This window comes from Colobus angolensis, unplaced genomic scaffold (genome assembly GCF_000951035.1).
Source record: "Colobus angolensis palliatus isolate OR3802 unplaced genomic scaffold, Cang.pa_1.0 Scaffold59, whole genome shotgun sequence".
Lineage (NCBI taxonomy): Eukaryota > Metazoa > Chordata > Mammalia > Primates > Cercopithecidae > Colobus > Colobus angolensis.
In genome coordinates this window covers 7,785,915-7,805,313 of record NW_012119487.1, presented here as the reverse complement: position 1 = coordinate 7,805,313, position 19,399 = coordinate 7,785,915, and the positions used below count along the sequence as shown (strand labels likewise).

Here is a 19,399-nt window from a genome sequence, read left to right as displayed (position 1 = left end):
AACACGGACTGTCTGACTCCAGTACACATAGTCTTTGCCGCTAGGCTATACTACTTTCATCTGTGAAACTCTAAGGAACAACTGTGCTATGGAGTAGAAGTGTGTGCATGTGGGGGGAGCGAGTTTCAATAGTGCCATATAGGGACTATAAGGATAGGGAATATATTTGGAGAATTTCACTGGAGAAAGAATCCATAAGAATGCATACAAGTGGCAGCTGGGCGCCGTGGCTCACACCTGTAATCCCAGCACTTTGGGAAGCCGAGGTGGGTGAATCACAAGGTCAGGAGTTTGAGACTAGCCTGACCAAGATGGTGAAACCTGGTCTCTACTAAAAATACAAAAATTAGCCGGGCACAGTGGCAGGTGCCTGTAATCCCAGCTACTCGGAAGGCTGAGGCAGGAGAATAGTTTGAACCTGGGAGGCGGAGGTTGCAGTGAGCTGAGATTGTGCCATTGCACTCCAGCCTGGGCAACAGGGCAAGACTCCATCTCAAACAAACAAACAAACAAACAAAAAAGAATACATAAAAGTGGCTACATTTGCCAAAGAACAAAAAACAAGAAAGCCCAAATCTACTTTCATCACAAACTACAGCGGGCTATCAACTCAGAATTAGGCTCAAGCGGGCATGGTGGCTAGTGCCTGTAGTCCCAGTTACTCAGAAGGCTGAGGTGGGAGTATCTTTTGAGCCCAGGAGTTTGAATCCAGCCTGGGAAACATAGCAAGCCCCCCGTCTCAAAAAATATTAGGCATAAGGCCTCAGCCACAGGAGTTCGAGTCCAGCCTGGGCAACATAGCAAGACTCCTGTCTCAAAAAAGAAACATTAGGCATAAGTACTCAGCCACAGAAAGGTTCAGACTCTCAGGGCTCCCAGTGATTTTCTCTTCAGCCCCAATAAATTTCTTCCTTGCCCTTTGGGGCCCTTCTTGGAACCAAAATAATGGAGAAACATCTGTGAGTGGTGTTTGAGCCAGAAAGTGGTAAAAATGTGCTTACAGAACTTATTAACCTGGTTCTTTCCAGCATCTGCAAACCTTAGAGGCAATACTGGAAGGCAGCCTGAGCTATTCAAAGAAGAAATGTTCACTTCCGATTTTTCATTTAGCAGTTTTCCCCCCAGTAACAGAATAATCAAGGCTCTTTTTTTTAACTAAGAAAAAGATGTTTTCTATATATCAATTATATTAACACACACTGCTTCAATTAAGCCATCATCTTTGTTTCAATTAAGATATCAAGTAAATCTCCATTTCAATTTAGCCATTTCTCCTAAAATCTTCTCCCACTGTGTTTGTTACACAGTAAACAATCTGAGAAAGCAAACATTTCTAACAGCACTATAGTCCCTGTGTAAAGTGTCTTTAGAATAGGAGCAGCCACTGCATTCAGGGCTCACAGGTTCAGCCAAAGGGTAAAGAGAGCTCTTCCCTGTGGACTTTGCCTGTAAAATGCATTCACGTTGCACATATAAAGGGTGCTTCAGTAAACTGCTATAATTAACAAAAATTCAATTTTCCATCTTCCTCTAGCATGCTTTAGGTTAGCCTAGAGTGAACAATGTGTATTTCCGTGAAAGGGTGAACATACACATAAAATCATTAATAAAAACCAAACCAATGTCCAGGGAAGGGATAACCCAGCCTGGAAGGTATAATCCAGTGTGTTAAATCAGCCAAGCATACTGACACTCAGAATATTTTAGATGTAATGATATCTAAATAATCAGTGCTGAAGTAATTGTAGTTATCTTTATCCCAAATTGCATAACACTGGTGGCTCAGAATGCCAAAAAATGATGCTTCTGGTTGTAACTGAGTTTAGGGATTTCCCCAAAATCCAAAGGGGCCCTGCAATAGGAGAGTTGAACCATGGCCATGCCAGATCTCAGGCACAGGAGCTTCAGCAGGGTTTTGAGACTGGGCCAGCTCTGGGTTTGAGGCAAAAGGGTCTCCGATGAGAATACTAAATGGCTACAAATGTTCCTAATTCAAAAGATGTAAATAAAAAGTGCTGCCTCCAACTCAAGCTACTGACTCCTGTCAGCAGCCGCCTGCAGCACTATGTTACACAAGGTCAACAAGAAATCTCCCAGCAAGAATCCCCCTGCGGGGTCTCGTGCCTGAAGATGAAAGGCTCAGAAAGAGCACAGCTGGGGTCTTCCAGCCCAGGTGCTGTTTCCAGCAGCTGCACACGGAAGCACCACTTTCCAGGCTCATAAACTGAGAACATTGACCTGGCCCCTGTGAAGAGTCATTACCTATGAAGCCTCCCTCTCTATGAAGCTTTAAGGGGAAGAGTATGAAAAAACACACACACACACGTACGCACACACACACAAACCGTACCTCAGTGAAGCTGAAATCTAGAAGTACAGGTTCAGTGTCCCTAATCTGTAAATCTGAAATCTAAAATGTTCCAAAATCCAAAACTTTTTGAGCCTCAACATGATTCTCAAAGGGAACACTCACTGGAGCATTTAGAATTTCATATTTTCAGATTAGAGATGCTGATCCAGTATAATGCAAATATTCTAAAATCTGAAAAAAATTCAAAATATTTCTGGTCCCCCAAACTTTTTGTATAAGTGATACTCAACCTGTAATGAATACTGTAGCCTACAATGTGGGTGGTTGTGCTATAACTTCACGCGAACAGCCGGATTATTCTGTTACCAGTTTTTTAATAGATTTCCACCTCTGCGGGGGAAGCATGTTCAGGCCCATTTCCAAGTCCACAGATAGGGCTGTCATTTGGAAAGTCACATCCTGCGTCCTAAGCATGCAGCTCTACCCACCCCCCTCCACCGCGGCACCCCTGCAGGCTTGGCATCAACCTATCCTAGTGTCACTGTGCCCCTGAATACTAGGAGACATTTGTTCCTCCTGTGTTAGACTCCAGGCTGGGTTTACTGAGGAGGAAATCAATGCTGCTTCCAGCAGAGCCAACCAATCACCGCCTGCTCACTATTCTGCGTTTCTCAGAATAGGACTTGAGAGACTGTGGGGAAGTCTTAAGGCAACCACGGAACCCACTTTGCAAACAATGACAGAAGGAGTGGGCTGTCTGGGTAGGGACATTGACCTCTATTATTTGGCCTTCCTGATCTATTTCCAATGATCTATCTTTTGGGGGCACACCCTCCAACTTTTTGTGCTCACAAGGACTGCAGTGCTGAAAGAGACTTGGCTATTATTCTCCAAACAGTTGTCATATGAACCAAACTGGTTTTCCCTGAAAAATGAAGGTAAATACAGGACATGTTATTGAATAAAATATTTAAGAACTCTGGAGCAAAAGAGATAGACTGGCCTTAAGCCAAGGACATAGTTTTCTTGTCATTTTTCCTAGGACTTTACTTTGTCTACTTACACTGTCAACCAATGACCCATGGGAAGTTTTCTCACATACTAACCAGTTCTGGGTAAGTGCAACTGCCTTTGTTCTCAGAGCCTTTGTCTTGGAGATTTGCCTTTCCCCAATTAGCTTGAGACTTGCCAATTGGACAGAGGAAACTCAGTAAATACCACTGAGTGTCACGCCGCTGATTTTCCTAAAGAATTTCAGACACAGGAAGCCTTCTCTTTCTTCATCTTTCTACCAATATACCTCACACCCAGGGCTACTGCTCCCATCACAGAACTCAATCCACCAAGCGATGACATCACCATTTTGTCTTTTTCATAGGACTCACATTTTTCATCTTGAAAAACTCACATGAACAAGAATAGCCAAAGCCAACATGTACATTGACTGATGCCAGTTTTTTATCCAGTGACTCAGCTATGATGGTTTCACATTCTCTATCAAGCTGGACATTTTAGGGGCTTAACGATATATCATACTTTGGCTCCAATACAGACAGTATTTCTAGACGCATCACATCACCAAGAGATTTCTATCTCAACAACAGATTACTGTAATGTACTTGGCTATTAGAGACTTTACTGCTATAATGAATAGGATATGATTAATCTGAGTTATAAAAAGAAATGATAATAAAAACCATAATCTCATATATTGGTGTAGTGCTTTCCTGAGAGATTGGGGGGAAGTGGTAAAGCAGTGATGGAACCCACTTTGCAAACAATGACAGAAGCAGTCAGCTATCATGGTAGGGACATTGACCTTCTCTATTCTTTGGCCCTCCTGATCTATTTCCAGTAGTCTCTCTTTTGGGGGCACCCCCTCTAACTTTTAGTGCTCAAAAGGACTACAGTACTGAAAGGGATGCGGCTATTATTCTCCAAACAGTTGTCTTGATATGAACCAAACTGGTTTTTTGCACACAATTTTTACACACACTTATTTTATCTATACAGGGACCTTGGGAGAAAGGGAGAGAAAATATCATTAATCAACTATTAAGCTTTTACTTGTTAACACATGAGGAGACAGAGAAACTGAGAGAAATGACTTGCCCCAAGTCTCAGTTGACTAATGGTAGAGTTTAACTAGAACCTAGACCATACTACCAATGATTTTCTGCCTTTGTCTGTGACCTGTGTTCAAGCTCAGGGACTACTGTCCACCTTTGTCATACTTCCCAGGTGATTCTTTTGGCTTGTTTACCACTGTGGCTGGGAGAGATCCCCAGGCAGGAAGGTTTCCGTCCAGGAGTCATTTGGTTAAGTAATATCTCAGACCTTGCAACTCTTAGAGACACAAGAGCAGAAATGAGGCCATCTCTTCCCTGATGTCCTGGTGCTCTCCATCTTTTCACTGTCTGGGAGAATTCAAGAAGCCTGGCATGGAGGTAATTTAGCAGCCTGCTGTGTTCTCAAACAACGGCCCGTAAACAATGATTGGCCAATTTCATTCTAATCTTCCCAATTTTGCTCTAATTAAAATCAAGCTGCAGCTTTCAAACAGTTTAATTAAGGCTGATTGGGAGAAATGGGGGAGGGGAGAGTCAAGCTTAAAGGAGGAGGAGGAGATCACTGTTTGGCTAGTCTCACACTGCCCTGGTGGGGCTTGGGGACATAGGGAGGGCACCGAGAGTGGTGTGTTTATAGAATCAACATGAAAGACAACAGACTCACTGGAATGAGGGCCCAGTGAATCTGTGCAACCAGAAGGAACTGAAGAGGGAGCTGAGACCTGTATCTTCCCAGGCACACACTGTCAGGTCTTTCCTGACATCCCAAACTGCTCCCCAGCATCTCATCGGCTCAACTGTGGACAGCATGGCTCTGTTCACCACTATCTGCTTCCCATTGTGCTTGTCTTTGCTCAGCAAGTGGCCCATGAGACACTTCTCTCATCAAATGTCTTCCTGAGCTTCCTTTATTTACTTGACTCCCAGAGAATTCCCGCAGACTGGTAATTCCTTCCATTATTCTACAAGTTTATTCCTTTTGCAAAGAAATAGCCCCTCTGGTATTTTGGTGCATTTAATTTTTATGTGGGTCATTCTTCTTTGGACTAAATAGTTTTAGTTCCTTCAACACAGTTTCCAGATTCCTAGGCCTACATGCTCAACCTTTTCTGCTTGCAATCAATGGTATTTCTTTTTAAAGATGGAAACCAAATTTGAACGCAATCCGGTAGATATATTCTGAGCCACTGAGAGTACGTTAGGATACAAGATCTGAATACATCATTATCACCATCGTTACGACCATTATCATCGTTTCAGTTATTAGTGAGACCCTCTGTTTCTAGGAATGGAAGTAGATGCTTTATATATTTTTAAATTGTCACTGTAATCTTACAGATGTTGGTGTGGTTGATGGAATCACCATTCTCGTCAGTATTAGGATGCCCTTTGACATGTTACTTTGCAATATCACTCACTTGTGAGGAGGGAGCTTATTTCCCTCCCTCAAGGATATTGGGTTTGGCTATGTGACTTTGCTTTGGACAAAGGAATGAGGGCAGAAGTGATTGTGTGCTGATTTGGGACCAAGACCTCAATAGATACTGCACATTTCCACTCTCTGTCTTGCATTTCTGCCCTTACTATGAGAATTGCTTCCCCCAGGTACTGCAGGTACTGCTCTTTTAGCCTGGGTCCCAGAATAAACACCATTAGAAGAAACACCTAATGGCCTCCTTGCAGAACGGCAGCATGAAGCAAAGCTAACCCAGCAAACCTGCACGTGCGTGAGTAAGAATACATTTTATTTTTTATTTTATTTTATTTTATTTTTCTGAAATGGAGTCTGTCACCCAGGCTGTAGTGTAGTGGCATGATCTTGGCTCACTGCAGCCTCTGCCTCCCAGGTTTAAGTAATTGTCTTGCCTCAGCCTCCCAAGTAGCTGGGACTACAAGCACATGCCAACACACCTAGCTAAGGAATAAATTATTTTTAAGCTACTGAATTTTGTTGCTTTTTGTATGCATCATTGTAGCAATAGTTAAATGACACACACCACAAGTGTTAGTCCTATTTTATAGCTAAGCTTGTTGAGGCTCAGATAACACACACAAGGACACAAAGATAAGTAAGAGGTGAAGGCAGTCTATGCTGTTGCTGCTATATATTTTTTATGAATGTACTTGAATATTACATTCATTTTTTAAAGACAAAAATATTCCTTGCTAACAGTAATCATATCATCAGTCGGTATCCCATATTTCTTTCCAGCCCCAGAATTTTTTTTTCTCAAGTATCACAGTCAAGTCAGGTCTGTTATATTTGTGACACTGATATTTTTAACTTCAATTTAGGGCTTTACATTTCACCCTCTTTTTGCATTCCACCCTTTGTGGCAGAGGCTGGCAAGTTGTTTCCAAAGATGTTTCCATTTTCCTCCTGGGCTCACAGATGGACAATTTCCCACCCGCACCCCCACAGCTTCTTCTGCATTTAAACATAGCCATGTGACTGAATTCTACAGTAGAATATGGGTCCAGGGCTATACCATCAAACCTCTCGTGAAATCCGTCATGCTCTTTCTCTTCCCTTGTCTACCAGGATCCAGGACTCTGAGGCCCTAAGGGATGGCAGAGTGATGAGGCCGAAGGAGTCTTGGTCCTGAATTGATTTCGTGAAGCAATCTCCTTTTATGTCTCACAAATTGTGTTGTAGTGTGACATGAGCAAAAACATAAACTTGCATTAAGTCACTCAGATTTGAAGACTATTTGTTTCAGCAGTTAGCGTACTTTGACTAATACTGTCTTGATTGTATCTATCCAATATTCTAGCCTGATGAAACCATCTTGGCTCTTGATCTCTTAACTGTATTGCCTAGCTGGATAAGGGTTCAGTTACTGTTCAAGCAGCCATGCTCCCATTACTTCTCAGTTCAGCAACAATCCTGTATGGGACCTCCCTTCTTCTTGCTTTCTGGGTCTAGGGGGAGATGGTGTTGGTCTTGAGCCCTTGTCTTTTATGCTGATCTTGGTGTGTGAGTCGTGCTCTATGGGGAGAATACCTGTCACTGTTAATGATTTATTTTGAACTATCTATAACTATAAAATCAGTGGCTAAATTAACTCAAGCTACAGTTAAGGAGAGCAGTATGTAGACTGTAAGTGATAAATCTGATTAATGTACAGAGTTCTATGCATAAAGTAAGTCTGACAGAGTAAGACTACCTATTCTTTCTTCTTTCTCAATTAATCTTTTTATTTTCTCCCCGTACTCTTCTCTAGATTTCTCACTTTTTTTCATATTTACTAATGGGTGACCCCTCACAAAAAGAATAAGCATTATTTAGCTTGAAATAAACCAAATCTTTTTTTTCAGTTATCACTAAATAATCCTATAAAGAAAGTACTATTATTCCACCAATATTACTAATGAGAAAAAATGAGGCTCAGAGATGCAAAATAATTTACACAACTAAAAGCAGCAGAACTGCAGTTTAACCCAGTCAGTCTGATTCTGCAATTTAAACTGCAGTTTAACCCAGTCAGTCTGATTCTGCAATTTAAACTGCAGTTTAACCCAGTCAATCTGATTCCAGAGCCTTGAGTCTCAACCACATGTTTACTGCTTCATCTAATTTCATCCCAGAACATCCTACTCCTACTGAATGGTTTCATCCTCTTGTTACGCCCTTATGCATGGCAGACATGGTGCTGGGGTCAGGAGATATAAAAGTGAAATACGACATGTTCTTTGCCTGAAGGAGCTCCAAGCCTAGTGAAGAGCAAAGAGAAATAAACGAGTGCAAAAAAATAAGTTCGTATGGCAAAAATACGAACAAACTGATGGGGAATCATAGGTAGGAGAAACTAACTCTTGTAGGAGTCAAAGAAGACTTCACATGGCGATGATAAGTTAGATGAGTTTGAAAGGTGAGAAGGAGCTCAGAGAAGATGGAAAGAGCTTTCGGGGTAGAGGGAATGGGTTATGTAAAGACACAGGACAACAAGTGGGCCTTCTGTGTCTGGGCAAATCGGAGGTATTCATTGGGACTGGAACAAAAGAAACACAGGAAGAAACGGTGGGGCACAATCAATGGCAGAGGGTCAGTATTCATTGACTATTTGTTGAAATAGGGAATGAATGGATTTGGAAGTGACTTTTATGCTAAGAAAATGGGTTTGGGTTTTATTTTTTGGGTACAGACAGACCAACAGGGACTTAGGCAGGTTGCATTAGAGAAGCAAGGGAACTACAAGTGGTAGACAATGAAGCCAGGGGAAAAGAAAAGGGGCTGGATTTGGAAGACAGTTCTGAGATGGAAGCCACACAACTCAGATGGGGAGAGAATGGAGAAGAGGCAGGAGTTACAGTAGCCAGGTGGCTGTTCATACCAGAAGCATGGCAAAGAGTGTAGGAGATACAGGTGTATTAGGACCTCATGAGTTCAGCTCTGGCTATGATTTTAACCACACAAACTAAATCTAGGTATACAAAAGCAAACTGAATAACAGCTGGATATAATCTTTGAACTTGGATGAGAGACCTCTATTCTCTAGACACAACTCCAGCATATTTCCAACATTCCTCGAAGCACTGAGATTTCAACTCCAGAAGAGTCACCCTGTGTCCTGCGGTGTGCCTGTGAACTGGCATCACTGTCGCTAGTCTTCAACAATGGCACAGAATGCAAGAAGTTAAAGAAGTCTGGGGAGAGGGAAATACCTGACCTGAAAAACTCTAAAATGAAAAACTGATATTGATCCATGACAAAATTCTTGAGTACTTTGAAGTGTGAGCAAGCAAGCAAGCTCCCTAGGAGTCAGAATTGGTTTAGGAAGAAAACCTTATGTCAAAATAAGTCTCATGTATTTTCTTTATGAAGAAAGATGGAAAAGGGAGAGTTGGGGAAAAACAAACAAGGACAGCTTGTGAAAGAGAATGTGAGAGGAGGGGAAGGAGGAGGAAAGAACCTCTGGAAGGAAGTTACAAAGTGCTGATGAGGAACTGGGGAGAGTAGTAACTGTTTTCAAATATCTAGAGCCCTATTGTGAGGAAGAGACTGTTAGACTTATTCTAGAGAAATAAAAGGAAGCAAAATCAGGACCAATAAGGGAAGGTTATGGGAAGAAAGACTATGATTCAATTTCCAAAAGATCTTCATAATGTTTTAGGCTGCTGAATAAAAATTGGCTTCAGTGAACACCTCATGGCTGGAACTGTTCAAGCTAGCGCTGATTGACCACCTTCTTGAGTGTCTGCAGAGTGGTTGTCTTCACTGGCTTGGAAATAAGTGATGTTAAGTTTCCTTCAAACTCACAGATTCTGGCATCACTTAGCCCTGATTTGCCATCCCACGTTGTCAAGCTTCCTTCCACGCCCAAACACTGTGAAGCTTTGGCCTCTTGTCCCCAGGCTAATAAACCCTGTGGTTCTCAGATTTCATTTTCTAGCCTGACTGTGATATGCAGGCACCAACATGCACACATCTATCCTAGTGGTTGCAGAAGACAAAATATGTATTCTCAGCCTCCAGTCACATTTCTTTTATGGAGTTCCACTCGTTCCTGAGTTTCTCAATGAACCAGGCCAACATTCAGGGACTCTCACAGCCTCTTTTCCTCTCTACTCCTCTTTTTCAGTGTTGTTCTTTTTAAGTTAAGGGTAGTTTGCTGAATTTTAAGTTTTAAAATTATTCTTTAATCAATATATAATAATTGTACATTTATAAGGTACAGTGTAATATTCCAGTCCATGTATGCAACATGTAATGATCAAATCAGGGTAATGCCCTCTTTATCGGACTCACAATTTAGAACATATACAGAACCAGCCAAGCAAGAGGCTGGCTTATGATGCTAAAGTTTACCTGTGTTGCTAGTAAACCAACTGTGTAACTCATGTCAAGGGATCATTAGGTGTTTACATGCCTCTGTGGATCCAGGAGAACTCACTCCCCAAAGAGACTTTCTTCCTGTCCCTCCTTCGTCACCAGTGTGTCCCCAAGTAAGGCAGAGGCTCCCTTGGGATACAAGGAAAATGAGAATTCTCTAGGGCACTGGGGCTCATAACAAAGAACTTGGTAAGCAGCAGTTCTGGCTACCTCATTTTCCTCTCACCAGGCCTCCTGCCCAGCCAATAAGACTTCTTACTCACTCTGATACACTGTCACATCCAGAGCTTATTTGCTCTTTGCAGGGGAGGAGGAAGAGGCACACTTCTGGGCTCAGAGGAGAGCTTGGCGGGGTGGCAGAATCATAGAGCATTAAACAGGTACAGAGGAGAAGACATGGCTGGGAACCCCTGCCAGATTCCTGCATCTTCCCCAAAACATATAACAGCCCTAATCTGCACACAACTATGCCTACAAATCTTAAAATATACTCAGGGGCCTCAGCCTCTATGTCTCTCTCACTGCTTCACCTGCGTGCTGTGGATGTGAAGGCAAGTGGGACTGTAAGAGAGCATACACCAATCTCATCGCTGTAAGAAAATTCAAATTTACAAAGTAGACCAACCAGCAGAGATTGCATGCAATGCCAAAAGTTTCTTCTGGATTTATGAAAATACTCCTTGACATAATAAGACATTTCCAAGTGGACACGTGTGTTTACAAATCAGTACCTACCTGATTCTCAAGTCAGGCAGTAGGGATTTACATAACACTGAATTTTTACAAGCCATGGCCAGGCAAGAAGTAAGATACTGCATCTTGGAAATGGCATTAAGTGTTCCTCCAGTAGAGGATTTGATTTACAGAAATTCCACTTACATCTCACCCTTGTAGAAACACACCAGCAGTGCACAACCAACACATACAGAAGTTGCTGTGGGTGCATTGTTTCAGGGAGATCCATCTGTGGCTTCCTCCCACTCAGGGTTCCCCGGAGCCTAAGCACAGATGGAAAACTCTTGGGGAAAGAGAGAATGACAGGGTCTTTGAGGGAGATGGGTCATCCTCCCGCCTTCTGAGGCCTGTCTTCTGCATCTCAAAGACCTACCGGGATGCCTAAAGAAAGAAGGGCAAAGAGCCCCGGCCACAACCTGAGACACTGTTTCTCTCAGAGCATTAAGTAGCCCAGGCTCAGTGGTTTATTTCATTAAATAATGATCATTAATGAACAGGTTCCCTGTCTTATTGGTTGAGTGCTGGCTCTTCCTCTTATCAGTTGTGTGACACCCTCTAAAACTCAGTGTCCTCATCTGCTATGCAAGTGTACAAATAGCACACCCTCGTGGGGTTCTTACCAGGATAATTTTAATTAATGTTAATAAAGTACTTAGTAAAACGTTGTGCATATGATGAGCATTTAATATATGTTAGCTACTAGTGTTCATTAATGTCATTAATATCTCATAGTACAGGGAGAATGCTTGCTTTCCCTAAGTTAAATAGAAATTTTGACTAACTATCTTTTATTTTTTCAGACTATCTATTTTCTTTGTCACCTTACTCTTTTCTTTCCGTGGAAGAATTGGGGAGGTTGGCGAGAGCCTGCTGTTTTCATCCATATTTCTGAATACTGTGTAGAGTGCATGGATTCAGATCCCAGCTCACAAAAGGTTCTTGTCTCTTGGACATTCAAGCCTGGCAATGGGAAACGCTTCTGATCACGTCCCCCTCCTCATGATCAGCTCACTTGGCAGAGCTGTCCCTCTGAGGTTTCTGGCTTGTCCCCACAATCCAGTGCTGGGTTCTCTAGTTGCTTCACTTAGGATTGGTCAAACCAATCTGATGGACAACGCAGTTGACTTTAGTTTGGGGCAAAGGCGGGATTGTAGGACTGGCATTGCCAGCTCTGACTCAGGTCCAAGCTGTTGTCTGCAGCCCAACTTATCTTCAGCTCCTTGTGAACAGACTCAGCTGTTTCTACTCCCGGAGGAGAAGATGGTAACTGGCATGGGAGCCAAGCTCCTCTCACCCAGACTTTTTATTATACCACATGCCTCGCCCACTTCTAATCCTTTGCATACATGGATCTTCCTGGAAAGCAGAACTCTCTCAGGCCTGGGCTCTGTCTCCTTCAGGGTGTGTCCCCAGCCCTTGTAGAGTGGCCAACACACACAAATTCTGAATAAATATGGGCTGAATGAAGAAACACCCCACCCTGTGCCACTCACTGTTCTAAGCTCCCTGTACTGAAATGATTTTCTTGTGGGATATGTGGGAAGCTATGGGGTGAGAGAAACGTGGCAAAAGCTGAATAAAGAAAAAAATATTGAGAATCCTTGACCTAGAAAAAGCTATTCTCTTAAAGAGAGAGAGAGAAAGACCGTATGACTAGACAGCGTCCCTGTTGGCCTGCATCTGTGTCGTGACAGTTTCTGGATGAAGTCTACCTCATTCCTTTCTACACACACACATGTCTCTAAGAAGCAATTCATTCATGAATAAAATTAATTATTTCTCGAAGCAAAATTTAATCCTCTTTTCCTCTGCCTGACTGACTCAAGATCTCTTACCAAATCTCATCTGAAAACAAAACTGATCTTGCCTTCCCCCTTGGCCATCCTGAATGCGCCCTTCATTTCTTCCAAATTTTTATTTTCGCATTTTCTCTTCACAGATCAACTTTGCAATCTTATCTCAAGCCAGGGTGGCTAACCTGGGTATAGCCACCAAAGACATGGGAAAGTGTGTGGCAAGAGCCATTGTGTCCTGGGGATGCTTGGGACTGGCATCCTGAGAATTCATTCTGACACAGCATCCATAGACCAAACCTGTCCATCAATCACTGAGAATGTACTAAATGTCTTCTTTCTAGCATTTGAGGTGATGCATCCCAGTGCGTTTTCTGGCGTGTATGCTGTCACTCAAACTGGACTGCTAATCTCTCAGAAATCAGTAGTATCTTGTTTTGTCTGTCTTTCATGTTCTGCTATAGTGCCTAGAATAATGCATTGCATGAAGGAGATGCTCCATAAATACTTGAGAGAGGACCAAGTGTGCAAAAGTACAGTGTGGTAACCTTACCCTGAATCCAATTGCTCAAGCATAAATGATGCCAATTTTTATTTGAACCAGTAGTTCAAATAAAAATTGAACTACTCCCGGAGTAGTTCAGGACCTTACAGGACCTTAAAGCACTATGTACACGCTCCATTTTTCCAAAGCAGAAATGTAAGGAGTTGCTTTTGGTCCTACTTTCTCTACACATGCAATGATTTTTACTTCATTTTACTGACTCCTAATACTAGAAAATGACATGCCTCTTCAGGTGAGAGTTTTTTGTTTTGTTTTTGTTTTCGTTTTTGTTTTTTGTTTTTTTTTGCACCCTGGAAGAAATCAGTGTCTAAGAGACACTTTTGGCATTTCAGAGAGACAAAATGTGGCATAAATAACCAGTGGGGAAGAACAGGGAAAGGAGAGGCATCGTCATGCACTTCTTGACATGGCACTGGCTGCTAAGTTCCTAAACCACATCTAGTGCTCCCATGCCTTTGTTTACACTGCTCCTGTGACTACAACACCATTCCACAAGCCTCCACCTGGAGTCTCCAGTCATCCACATAGTTTTTGCCTATGTGTTACTTTTTATTCCAGCTTTCCTTGACCTTTCTGTGCAGAGCAATCTAGCACTTGCTTACTTATCTGTAAGTGCCATCAGATCAAGAACTCTGTCCACCTTGTTTATAGTCTATTATCAGAATCTAGTGCAATAATAAGCACTAAGCTGGCCCCCAAAAATGGGTGTTGAATGAATGAATATGTCTCTATTTATGTTCTTGAATTATAGCTGTTTGTTTATGTAATATTTCTCCTTGTTCCAAGAGAGCAGAATGCCTTTTCATTCGGTTCTTTGTATGCACATAAGAGGGTTCCATATGGGTCTGTTGCACTGATGTGGTATGTTTCTATGCCTGAAGTGGAAATAGAATTCTGCCCAAGGATAAGGACATGCTAGGCTTGTCGTCCAGATACTTCTGGGTTAAAATTCCTTGGATGGAAGGCCTAAGATGCCTTGTGCTAGGTCTGCCATTTAGGTTACGTATTTATGTTATAGGGCCTGTGTGTTTAGGCAGTACTGGACTCTTCGCTAAAGCAACCTCTAAACATTTTGTTCTGTCCCTCTCCTACCTTCTCACCCCTGTGGACTGAGAAATAGCGCCTGTGACCAGAACTGCAGGCTCATTGTTGCCATATTGCCTCTAATTTCACTCTAATTTAAATCACAATACCAGTTTGTGTACCATTCCTTTATCTCCTTGCATCTCAAGAAACTCCCTTATGATCAAAACGCAAACCCGGTGAGAAGTTCAGAGATCAGCCAGTTTACTTTGGGCCGGGTGGTTTATGCAGAAGAGCTAACCTCCTTCCTTTTTCCCATCCACCTGAGAACTACAGCTTCCCTTCTGGAGGCCTGCAGCCGTGCGATAATGTAGCCTTTCTCTACCTCAGTGACTGTAATGCACAACTCGGAAATCACTGGGATTCACCTAGGCAGACTGAAGTTGTCTTTGGTTGCCGTTTATTTATGTGGACTGTGATCTCTTAATTGGAGATGGTGCCTCTCCCAGGGTTCGCTGTTTATCCAAATCAGTATCTGTTAGTCAGAGAGACGTGGTCCGGATGATAAATCAGCTCTGGAGCTCCTCCTGTGATTGCTTCCACAGCTGCTGTCTGCCTCCTCACCTCCCCATCTCCCGGGAGGCACCCACAGGCTGCTTCTAGGCCCTCCAGCCTTTTCTGCTGTTCAACTTTTCTCCCAGCTGCTGTACCTACTCTTATGAGTTCATATGTCTTGGCACTAATAACTCCTAGATTTACCGTCTCTGGACTCCTATTTTATTTTATTTGCAGTGCCTCCTGTAAATAGTCTCACTGCTGCATCATGGGGGGTGCTGTCTTTCCAGTACACGTTCTGTGCTTCTCCACCCTCTTCATTTTTGCTCCCCTCTCCATCTCCAAACACTTAGTGTAGACAAGTGCAATACTCCTCAAGCTCTGATGCCATCTTGTTCATCTGGGGATCCTGTTAAAATGCAGATTTTAATTCCTTAGGTCTGGAGAGAAGCCTGACGTTCTGGATTTTTAACAAGCTCTCAGGCGATGCTAATGCTGCTGGTCCAAAGACTGCACTTTGAGCTTGCTGGGAGGTTGGTCAGCAAAATTTACAAGGTTGCCAAAATTTAGGTGAGCACTTCCTTCACGTCTAAGCCATTGCCAAGTCTTATTTTTCATCCTGATGAATTCCAGATGTTCTTTCTTAGGGTTGTTGCTCTGGTGCCTTGTTCACTGCCTCATTCACCTGATTATATCCCTGGTAGCCCTACAGCTTCTTAGTGTTCAGTTTCGTTCTACAGATCTGCATACATATCCCACAATATGATAAGACTATGGCGTCCGCTTTAGCCAATAAAGATATTTATTTAATTCTATTTTGTTTTGACTTCTAACATTTGGCTTCTAATGTATCCCCAGACCATCCCTTTCCAAAAAGAGGTAGCTAGAAATAGATGTCATAAGGACTAAGGTCAATATTTTGGAATTGCATCCAGCATTGCTTTCCTCCCAACCACTCATCATTCTCTATGATTTCCAACTTTCTCTGTTAATGTTAATGTATTCTTTCCGAGTTTTAAGTGTTTCATCATAGTGGCTTGGATTTTTTCCAATCCCATGATTATCTCTCTATTAAAACCTTAATACAAAAAAGAAATAAAAAAAAAAAAGACTGCTCATTACTTTGATTTGTAGCAAAGAGAGAATGGAACATTACCACCAGAGTGTTTCGAGAAACCATATTTACATTTGCATCAGCTCAATTTAGGCGCCTGATTAGGTGCGTGTTATGATGAAGATGCACTTACCAGTCAAAGGGAGGTGGCGTGGTCTAGAGTAATGAGCAGGAGACTTCAAGTCAGGAGCCCTGAGTGCTATTTCTGGCTGTGACTGGCTACCTCTCTGACCTTGAACAAGTGCATTTCACGTGCCTTAGATCCTAGTCGCCCATCGTAAGGCTGCTGTGAAAGGTTGATCCCTATGTGTTTATTGCAGTGGGGGCTATGGAATGGAGCAAGGTATGGGGAGCCCGGAAGTCACGCATGGAACTGGAGACAGGACCTCTGTTCTTCTAGCTCTTACCATGAACCTATTAAGAGACGGGTCTGAGAAATAGGCTAATAGATCAGATCTTGTTTTGACAAGGCTCAAAGATATGCTGAGAGGTTGGTTAATGTTTAATTTACAAGACTGTCAAAAATTGGGTGAGATGCCCAAGCCCATCCTGTTATCTAGGAGGGCTTAACCAGAGTGCATGTTGTCTCTGTTCTCCTCATAGTATATCCTGACACTATGATTTTCATCCCTGGGACACAGGAGCCAGCAGTCACCAGCCACTGGAGGACATGCCTAAGAAAGGCCTGCTCAATGAGCCATCCTTAACTTTAGACACAAGGGCTTGACCTATGGCAACTTTAACATATGCTGGAAACCATCTTGCTTCCTCTGGTAGCCCACAAGGCCAGTAAGATTGTGCCCCAGAGACGATCCAATTATTCTTCAATTGAGTTCCCCTCCCAGCAAAGAGCTGGATTGAAGGGTAAAGGTTAACATGCTTTAAAAAGGAAAGCAAGAGAACAGTGTTCCCCCCTCTAATATAGGCTGTTGAATGCTAGGCCCTCAGCAGACATTAAAGCAAAACACCTATGATTCTCATCTCATTATCCTTCCTGTATAGGCTAATTTTAAGAGAACAACCTAATAATAATCGGCAGTGTTTATTAAGCACTATCCTAAGTGCCTACATCAACTACATCAACTACCTCCTTTAATTTTCACATTAATCCATTAGGTAGGCACTATTACTGTCCCCACTTTACAAATATGAAAATTGAGCGACAAGAAAATTATGTAATTTGCCTGACATTATACAGATAGAAAGTTGCAGCTCCAGAATTAGAACCCAGGTCACCTGGCTCCAGGACCTTCACTCTTAAGCACCTACGTCTGTATGGTTACAAATGTGTAATGAGGAGAGTGACAATCTCTGGAGGTCCACGATTACAGAGGCTGCACCTATTCTAGAGTGACTAGTCATCTCAAAGTGAGAGCATACTCCAACATCCTAATAACAATAGATGGAATTTGTAGTTAAATATTAGAACCTTGCTGTGCAATGGTTTTGATCTGTTCAACAGGTAGAAGACAACGGAGGGTCTCTTTCCTATTATGCAAGAAACCTTCAAGTGATTCTGCACCAAATATTCTGACCCCCTTGAATAATAGTTTCATTCTTCTCTACCACAGTGCATCTCCTTGAATGGAAGACACATGTGGCTACTATCTGATTTCTATGTCCCAAAAGCTTCCTGAAAGGGGGAAACAAAACATTAATTCTGTTTGAGACCCAATATTTCCCCTTCAAAGCATTTCTGATATTCTTTGTTTTTTTTAAATCCTTCAACTCTTCTGGATAATGGGAGAGAAATTTGAGGATGATTCTCCATGTATGTTTTACCAGTTTTCTTTGACCTGCTTTAGTCAATGCCAGAAAGGTCCTAAATTTGCCAGAGGAAATTGCCAGTAGATACAAAGTGGGAAGGGATAAAAATGAATTCCCATTGGGATAATGTAGAGCCCTATAAGGGCCCATGAGCCACCATTTTGCTTCATCACTAAAGGCAAAACTCGAGGAATGCTCCTGAAGCAGCAGTGTGTGACTGTCCTCTCTCTGCCCCACCAAAGGGCCACACATCAGAATACTATACTCCTGTCAGAGTGACTGGTTACTGTTTCCCCAAGTACAGGTTCATGTGCAATAACTGACCCCAGAGAAACAGAATGGCACAGTGTAAGAGCTTGTCACATTAAATGATCAGAAAACCATTACCAACTGATAGAACAGTTGATGGTGCAGAAATGATTACAGACACTCCCCACGGGCCAGCTCGGAGCTGCCGCCCAGGCGCTAGGTGGCTACTAGGCTGTCCGGAAGAAAACTCTCCTGAGGGGAGAAGGAAGCTGAGAGTTTGTTCCCTCTAGTTTCTATAGCTCCTTGAAGAGGAGAGTAGTTTTAGGACTCCCAGCCTGACTTCAATTCCAGTAAACTTTTAAAAAGTTATTTTTGGTGACAACAATGCTTCTGTGAGATTTGGGATAAACTAAAAAGCCTAAGGTAAATTAAATCTTATTTTACTGGACTGGAGGGATTCTCTGCTTAAGCACGTTCTAGAGTGGATTTTCTGATTTTTTTTTGAAAGATTGAAAAAATTTCTTTAATAAAGAGAAGGTCACCCTGAATTTGCCAGCTCTTTGAGATTCTTAGGTGTTTACTGACAGCAGAGTTAACCCTCTACTCTGTTCCTCTTCTACTCATCTGCTTTTCCTTGAGCAGGTATCAACTCAGTCCCTCCCAGCCAGAGTTAGTGCTCTCTGCTTTGGTGATGCTGTGTGAATTTCTGCTGTGGCTCTTGGAAGATGGCAAGGGCCAGAATCACCAAATCAGGGAGTGTGAACTGCAGTCTCTTCCAGGACCAGACTGCATCTAAGCCCAGTGGGAGAAAAACGACCTGAAAGGACAGCTGGGCAGGCAATTCCTAAGAGTAGGATTTTGTTTCTAGGAATCTCTGGGTCCACAAAGTACCAGCCCCTCAAATATCTCCAGCCTTGCTCCTTTGTCTGCACCCAAGTGTGGGAATTTTGAAGCAGGTGAATGGCCTCTATAAATGGCCACTGTTTTACCATTTGGGAATCTTCTGATACTGTACTGAATACTCTTAAAACCATATTTCTGAGACCCCTTACAAATCTAAAGTGGTTGTGTCGTTACTGCAGATGTTAAAAAAGAACTCCCAGAAAAAAGAACATGTCTCTAAATATATTTTCAGAACCCAGACTCTGCAATCTGCCTCCTTGTGAGCTAATCCTGGCTCCACTATTCACTAGCTTTGTGCCCTTCAGCAAGTTGCTTAACTTCTTTGGGCGTCAATTTCCCCATCTGTAAAATGGGGAGAATAACTGTTCTTCCAACACAGGGTTGGAGCTACTTTACATAAGGCGTGCAAGGTGCTAAATCTAGCAAGAGGTCCAAAAACATTAGTGTGTTCATATGACTAGAAATGCATATGCCAAAATGTT

At 42.5% G+C, this 19,399-nt stretch overlaps 1 protein-coding gene across 2 annotated transcripts in view; it reads right to left on the bottom strand.

Annotated features, from left to right (window-relative positions):
• BRINP2 (bone morphogenetic protein/retinoic acid inducible neural-specific 2) overlaps window positions 1-19,399 on the bottom strand; it is a 110,584-nt gene that overhangs the window by 31,254 nt on the left and 59,931 nt on the right. The gene's annotated exons all lie outside the window — the stretch shown is intronic.